This window comes from Mustela nigripes, chromosome 15, assembly GCF_022355385.1.
Source record: "Mustela nigripes isolate SB6536 chromosome 15, MUSNIG.SB6536, whole genome shotgun sequence".
Lineage (NCBI taxonomy): Eukaryota > Metazoa > Chordata > Mammalia > Carnivora > Mustelidae > Mustela > Mustela nigripes.
In genome coordinates this window covers 3044095-3052339 of record NC_081571.1, presented here as the reverse complement: position 1 = coordinate 3052339, position 8245 = coordinate 3044095, and the positions used below count along the sequence as shown (strand labels likewise).

General features: G+C 41.0%; 1 long non-coding RNA gene across 1 annotated transcript in view; it reads right to left on the bottom strand.

The window, feature by feature from the left end:
- LOC132002868 (uncharacterized) overlaps positions 1-8245 on the bottom strand; it is a 36101-nt gene that overhangs the window by 23567 nt on the left and 4289 nt on the right. Inside the window, exon 2 of the long non-coding RNA XR_009400045.1 lies at positions 5284-5324. This is a non-coding gene — a long non-coding RNA (uncharacterized LOC132002868). The remainder of the gene's footprint in view (positions 1-5283; positions 5325-8245) is intronic.

Sequence of the window (8245 nt, the reverse complement as noted above, 5' to 3'; positions counted from 1 at the left end):
TGGTGAGTGCTGTGAAGTGTGTAAACCTGGTGATTCACAGACCTGTACCCCTGGGGATAAAAATATATGTTTATAAAAAATAAAAAATTAATTAAAGAAATAATAAAATTAAAAAAAAGAAAGAAAGTGACCTAAACTTTAAAAAAAAAAAAAAAAAAAGAATATGCCGTGGGTTCCCGAGAACTCTTAATCACCTACCAGATCTCCAGCCAACAGGCTCCTTGGTTTTGACACAGGATGTTATGGCACGGAGAAGCGAAGAGCAAGAGCCAGGTAGGGGAAGATACTGAAGCCTGGAGCTACCTCAAGAGGATGGAATAAATCACTGAGAGTCATTTTCTTAGACTACATAGCAAAAGCTTATTTAACATAAAGTAGATGAATTGTTGTATTAAAACTCTGGGTCTCAAGATGAGGATGAGGGAATTGATGGGGACTAGAAAGTGATAACAAGTGGGAAAGAATATCCTTGTCCTCCTATGCAATGCTCAAGACAGATCCCATACAAACTTTGGAAAACAGATGAACTTTGACATTGACAGTTCTCTGTATTGATTTCTGAACATCTCTATTCTAGGGTCACTTACTTCTATCCAGATCCTTGAATGGGCCCCCTTCCAAAATTGGTTCTTATACTCACTTCCTGGTCAAAATTCACTATGCTTCTTCCTGCCACTGTGTTATAAGGAAAGAACTGGATTGAGCTAATTCACCTAATGATATGCCAACAAATTATTCAGAAGTATTTTCATTTTAAAAGTAATTTGAAAATGTGAATCTATAGGGGAGAAAATGAGAGAAGTACAGCAATCGAGGGGGATTCAGCTGTGAATGCACCTTTCAACCCTAGAACCAAACACAGTTCTAGAATCAGTTAATATCTGTACGTCTGTATTGAGCAAGGTCAGTACTGCATGCCCCACTACACTCCCCCAAATTGTCCCTGCCTTACACATATTTTTCTTTTTTCCATGTCTGAAAGTAAAGATTACTGAAAGCTCCCAAGCAGGCGCTGGGCAGCGGCAGTGGGAGGAGATGGGAGATCAGGTAGGATGGCTACCAGAAGTCATTTACTACAAGTGTAACCACAGTTGACCTCTTCTCATGCACCAAGCAATGTTCAGGAAGCTTTATGGAGAATAGCACACAGGTTTCTTCATGAGAACCCAGCAAGGCAAGAAGCTGAAGCACAGAAAGGTTCAATAACATTCGTGAAAGGCAGAGATGTGATTCAACTCAAGCCATCTGGCCCCTGCCTCTTAGCTCTTAGATCTCTGTGCCTTTGAGGGCACATGTGAATCAACTATACACCAACTAGATAGATGGGTGGATGGATAGATAGATAGATAGATAGATAGATAGATAGATACACAGACAGTTATAGTCAACCATATATATAATTTACAATCAACTGTATATAGAGATAGAAATACAATCATGTATATATCACTTTAAGACCAAAGTAAAACAATAGTGATGAATTAAGCAATAAATAATTATTAAAAGTTTCCATATAAAAGACACAGTATAGATGTAAACAAAGTAAAAAAAAGTTGAGCCTCCCTTAACACCCAGATTATGTAGTTGGCCTTCTCAGGGGCTTTCAGCCTTAGGTACAAACAGGGCCATAATCGCTGCTACTACAGAAGTCACTGCTCAGCCATAGAGTGCTATGTGCAATCAGCATAAGGCATCGCTTTGAGATCTTTGGAAGCAGAGAGTGAGGTGGATTTCCATCTAGTCACCGCTCAGAGATGCCTTTGTAGTATTCATCACTCCTCACTTCCCAGACCCTTATCTGGAGCTCTTCAAAGCCTACGTTCTTTCCAGAAGTCCTGGAAGTTTCCATGAAAATACCTTTCTCTACCTGGTATTCTCCACATTGTCCTCCTCAGACTTCCTTGCTAAGAACACTGCCTCCCGTAGTTTCCTGGGAACCTTCCTGTTTGGGATCCAGTATCCAGCATGGTGGCTCAGAAGACTGCAGTTCAGAGACCATTCTCTGGGGCTCTCCAGGCTGCATATCCTTGAGGTGATGTTCAGTCCTTTATTGTCTCTAAATATTCACTCTTTCCTTCTTTCATTCAACAAATAACTGCTGCATCCATTCTCTGTTCATCGCACAACCCAAGCTATGCTGACCTCCATGCAGAAGTGGGAACAGACCTTCGCCTGACTTTGGGTCACATTTGGTCACCCACAAGGGCTTCTTATATCCTCAAGATATCCAGAATCTTGTTCCTTCAACTTCCTCCAAAAACCCTGGTCTCTAGCACAAGGCAGATGCAGGGCAAAGGGCCAGTCTCCAGAACAAACACAAAATGCTGTCCTTGTCATTTCATGTTCCTCAGTTGTCTTTTCATAAATTAAATCCACAGTGATTCTGACCTTGCCTCAAACAGTTCATCAGATCCCCAGATAGGTCTTTAACTTTGGCTTTAGCTCAAGCTGGGACTGCCACTTCACATGGAAGGTTGAAAGATGAGATAAGAAATAAATATTACATCTACATGCCAGTAAAGAATGTGTTCCAGGCAGTACAAAATGGGGACAAGCTTCAAGGATGCATGATAACTTTATGACTGAGATTCTTGGGCTGTTCCCTTCCTACACAAGATGTAGGCCCAAAGATCAGCCCATCATCCTGGAGATTAGCTTTGGATAATAGAAGAATAAATCTTTCTGCAGCTATATTTCCAATTTTAAAGGCTCATTAGGGAAGAAAATGTCTATCAGTGTGAGGCCATCAAAGACAAAACTAATTGCAAAACTTTTACAGATACTTTATCTTACCATCAAGTGGAAAACCAATGCTTCAGTCTAAAGAAAGACAGGGAATCACAAGTAGATAGCAAAAAGGTTGGAGCCAAAGCAGAGATGCAATCAGGAATTAAAAAGGGCTTTAGATGCCCCTCTGTCCAGTAGGCCTTCAGAGCATGCTTGCTGCCCCCAGCAGCACTGCAGGGCCTCACACTGGGGGATGGTGAAGCAGGGTGGTAACCACAGGGAATAACACAGAGCTTGAGAGAAGATGGCCACCACAGGACCCAAGAGCCATGGTCAGGAAAGAGCCAAGAAGGACAGAAGTTCCCATAGGAATATTGAGGGGACTTGAAAGGCAGTCATTGGTTTATGGTACCAGATAAAGGGTCTCTCTCTTCAGAGTGAACAGAGAACCACTAACCTCAGCCTCCACTAACTCAGAGGCAGATTAGGAGAGAAGTAGTGAAGGGCTGTGCTCCTGCATCACAGCTGTGCTGCTGTGGATGAGATGTGGAATCGTGGGCAGTTTGCTTAACCTGTGGACAGCTCAGCTACAAAACAGGAAGGATTCTCTTCGTTGCTGTGAAGACTTCCTGGAGTACTGTAGGCAAAGCTTGTAGTACAACATTTGGTCAATCTTAGCTATGGATATCACCAGCTATTATTAACTTGCATGTCCTTACCAGTCACAAGGTGATTTTTAATTTTTTTAATTTGGCTCAATATACCAACGGTTCATCATCAATAATTACCTCACTGAAAAAGTGATAGTTATAATTATAAAATATAGTCATCAAAAGAGCATAAAAGGCCAGTTCATCTACAGCTCTGTGCTAGACCTCCAGTCTTTTGGCTGTAGCTATTGTAAAAGCAGAGGGTCTGGACATCTTACTGGAAGCAGACTTCATGGTTCTTGAGGGGGTTTGGAGGTTACTCTCCCCCATTTCCTCTGACAACAGATCCCTCCTCCCATTACTGAGCCCACCCACCCTCACATTTGCTTCCCGATCCCCACTATAGCTAAGCCCAGGCATGTAATTAGCCTGGCTTGGGCAAAGTCTTCCCAGGAAAACTTCTAGAGGCGTTTCCTTCAGGTTAATGAAGAGACAAATGAAGAACATGGTCATTGCCAGCCTTGCTTCCTGCTTTTCCACATTATCACAGGAGGGAATGATACTTGAAGCTGTCACAAGAATCACAGAAACACCAACTTGGATCCCAGACATTGGCAAACAGCTGAACAAACCCCCCAAAAATGCTCATCTCTGGACTCTTCATTAAAAAGAAAAATAAAGCCCAGATGTGGAAGGACTTGTGGCCAAGATGCACTTCTTCTTGCATTGATTTACCTGCATTTACAATCAGACACACATGACTCTCAAGATTCCAACTTAGTTGTTCAGAACATGGTGTGGTTTTGCCTCAAACTGCCTGTAAGATCTTAGAAGAGCTACTGAATCACTCTAAACCTCAGTTTCCTTATATGTTAATTGGGGTTCTAACAGGACCTACCTTGAAGGGTTGCAAGGACAAAATGCAACCATACAGCCATTGCTCAGCACATACTCTGTATTAAACACATCTATAGTGTGCACACCATTTGCACTTAGCTTGCAGGTACTTCCAAATGTTTGTATTGGAAATACCAGTCTGAAGTTCTGTTTATACTGGCATTTTTTTCACTGAAGCCCATCACTATAGATGATGCAAATGGATATTATGCACCTTAGGTGAAGCTACAACAATATTCTACCAGTCCTGAAGGGAAGATCCTAAACAGAAGCCAGGGGGATTTAGTGTGCTTCAGTTCTGAATATAACAGGTAAAATTTCACCAACTCATGCGTCACAGTGATATAGCTAAAGGTGAGGCTAATCTGCTATCCTGACAGGAGGGGACATAAGGAAGGTCCACGCCTTTATAACCTGGACAGAGATAGCTGAGGAGGTCAACTTCGTTGGCCATTCCTAGATTCCAGGTAGCTCCTTTTGCCTTCAATTTCTAGAATTGCTATTATCAGATAACTACAGAACGTCATCATTAGATGAGCTGACCGCTAACCGAACTATAACTCAGTGTCTTTGTTCCCATTAATATTCATCAAAATCTAATGAGCTGCTTTGAGTTAAACAATTTTACTTTCCCCTAAACCGCAACAGAAAGCATACTTTCAAAGAACCTAAATACTCAGGAATCATCTTTAAACAAATCCATAAGATTTCTCTAGGAAGCAAAATAACCACAGAAGGTAAGGAATGCCCTGAAGGGAATGATATATTTTGATTAAAACAAACAGCTGGGTATTAAAGGAAAGATTTGGGCCTGGGCATTTCAATTGTTCAATTGTTACATTCCATTATACCAGTGAAGTACATTGTGTCATGCCTCATACAGGATATATGGTATACTTAGCAACTATTGCTGTCTTTGCATTAGTTGACTCACAAAAATTACTGAGCACTTTCCAAGAGCTGGGCAACACTCTGAGTCTTTACAGATGTTATTGCATTCAGTACTTACCAAAAGCCTAAGTGGGTAGGGTAGGGATTGCTGTTGCCATCCTATAAATGAAGAACAAGGACATGCACAGGGTAAAGAACTTGCTGTGGTCACACAAATTCAGTCCTGTGCTGCTCCTGCAATGGTTTTATTACAGGAGTCCAAGCATGGGAGACAATGTTCTCCCTCCTCTTTCTAAGAACCCTCATCAACCTTAACATGACCAATTTTGTCCTTCCTCAGGATAGATTAGATTCAAGATCTTACTGTGATTTCCACCTTGTCAAAAAGCATTCAGGCATATTTCTGATGCCACAGGCAGTGGAGATCACTTTCCCCTTGAATGATGGGACAATTGCATACAGAGAACCAAAGGTTCCAGAGGACATATTCCAGATAAGATCCTATAGCTATTGGTAAGTGGAGGCAATCCCCAGATTTCTACTTTATTCTTAAGCAAACAAAGACAAAACCCTGTCGTATACTATTTTCTTTTCCCCCTACCTCTTATATGCTTTATAAATATCCTCTTGGAAATGACTTTTGGAGCTCTTCCAAGCCTACCCTGGTGGATTATAGTTAAAAGATACCAAGTAAATAGTTTTGCTCAAAGTCCTAAAGGGAAGAGAGATTCCTTCACAGTCTTCCCTTGGAGGATTAGTTCATCACCAGTAGCATTGCTCATCTGAAAAACTAGCAAAATCTTATTTCTTAAAAATATACCCAAAAATATCTTTCTAGGAAATAAACTATTTAGAAAGCAAGTGCCTTTGTGCTATTATTCAGAAGTAAATAAGCAGGCAATTTAATAGAAATAATTAGGGCTTACAAATATGTGGTAACTAGACCCAAATTTGGAGCACTTTACCTTTTGTGACTTCCCTTTTATCTTAGATACTAGACTTATGGATTTAAGTTTATTTCATTCTACATGTGGTAAGCCTTCTAAGAGGAGACATTTAAGGATTTGAACATTGATCTGACATAAAGCCTTTCTATTTCAAAAAGAATGAGTAAAAAATCATTCACTCTCTAAGATACTTATGATCATTTGAGTCTTGTTAGCACCAGAAAGAAGTTCACATCCAATAACCAAGTGAGGGAGGAGAATGTGGCTGCTAACTAGGGTCACATGGAAAGGGGAAAGAGTGGTCCCACTGCTATACTGGGTTAATCTGGATTCATTTGTTTAATAAATATTAATAGCGTTGGCGCACAAGCAAGTCAATTACTCCTAGGGTCTCATCTTCCCTTATCTTTGTTCATTCCACAAATATTTATGGAGTGCCTTAGTAGGCTTAGTAGCAAAACAAAGGCATCTTACCAAATGACCTTCAAAGTCCCTTCCAAATGTAAAGCTTTACAGTGAGTCAGTGCAGTCCACAGTCCATATCAATGTAAGTACACGTGTCATTTTAATCTTTCTTATTCAATTGCTCAGTATATGTTAAGTTGTAAGTTTTTATCACTATGCTAAGCAGAGAAGGAATTTTTTTTTTTTCCTTAATAGGAAGCCTAGTGTAAGAGCTTCACGGTCTCTTCTTATGCTATTAAGAAAACAATATATTCTCAAAATAAACATTAATTTCCTGTGTTGAAGAAAGAGTACAGCATAAGAGGTAATGTCCTAAGGAAGAGGTGGGGCAAGAGGAAGAAGGGGTTTACCCTGATGGGTAAAACAGAGGTGTCACAGGAGAAAGGTGTCCCAACCAGAGGCTGAAAGAAACACAGTACTTGAGAGGAGCAGAGAGCCAATTAGCTTAGCTGAAGCAGAAGACTCTGCTGGAAGGAGGCAGTGTAACAGATATAGAGCAGGATAGAAGGCCTGGTGGTTAATCCTATGTGTCAGTTTGACTGGGCTAAGGAGTGCCCAATAGCTGGTAAGACATTATTCTGGGTATGTCTGTAAGGTTGGGGGGGGAGGTCTCTGGAAGAGATTAACATTTGAATGAGTACATAGGACAAAGAAAATCATCCTCATCAATGTGCACGGGCATCATCTAACCCATGTCAGGGCAGAATGGAACAAAAATGCGGAGGGAGGGTGAATTTGCTCTCTGCTTGAGCTGAAACATCTATCTTCTCCTGCCTTTGGACTTTGGTGCTTCTGGTTCTCAGAAGGATGGTTTTTGGGCACCAGGACCTACACCACCAGCACTCCTTCTACTCCCTGCCATTCCCAGGCCCTCAAACTCAAACCTAATTACACACTGGCTTTCCTGGTTTTTCAGCTTACAGAAGGAAGATTGTGAGGCTTCTTGGCCTCCATAACCATGAAGGCTAATTTGCCTAATAAATCTCTTTTATGGGTCTATACATTCCTTTTCGTTCTCTTTCTCTGGAGAACTCTGATAATACAGAAGACAAGCAGTAGTTGCAATGGCATTCTGATACTAACTACCCAGAGGTAGGTCAGACTTCAGGGATCTAGGATTCAGTCCTACACGAGTCGGTGTTCACTTCAGACACAACCCAAAAATCTTGGTAGTACCAGACCACGCACACTTCTGACCAACTGGCTAAGATTTAAGAATTTCCAGGACCCCCTCAGGTTTGATAATTCACTAGGATGACTCATACGTTCAATGGCTGTTTTATTATAAAAGTTAATGATGGTTTTATTATAAAAGTTACAAATCAAATGAATCCAAATGAAGAGACACACAGAGCAAGATCTGAGAGGGTCTCAAATATGTCCTTAGGATGTATCATCCTCCTGGTACATCAATGTATAACACCAACCAGGAAGCTCACACAAGCTTCAGATGTCCAGAGTTTCTTGGAGGATTTCATTACACCCGCACAACTGACTGAATCATTGGCCACATGACTGAACTCAATCTATAGCGCCTATCCCTTCCCCAGAGGTCAAGAAGTCAAGCTGATGGTACCACCTGGTTCAAAACTTCAACCCTTTAGTCACATGCTTGTCCCTCATTCTAAAACTATTTAGGGACCTACCATGAGTCAGCTTATTAGCATA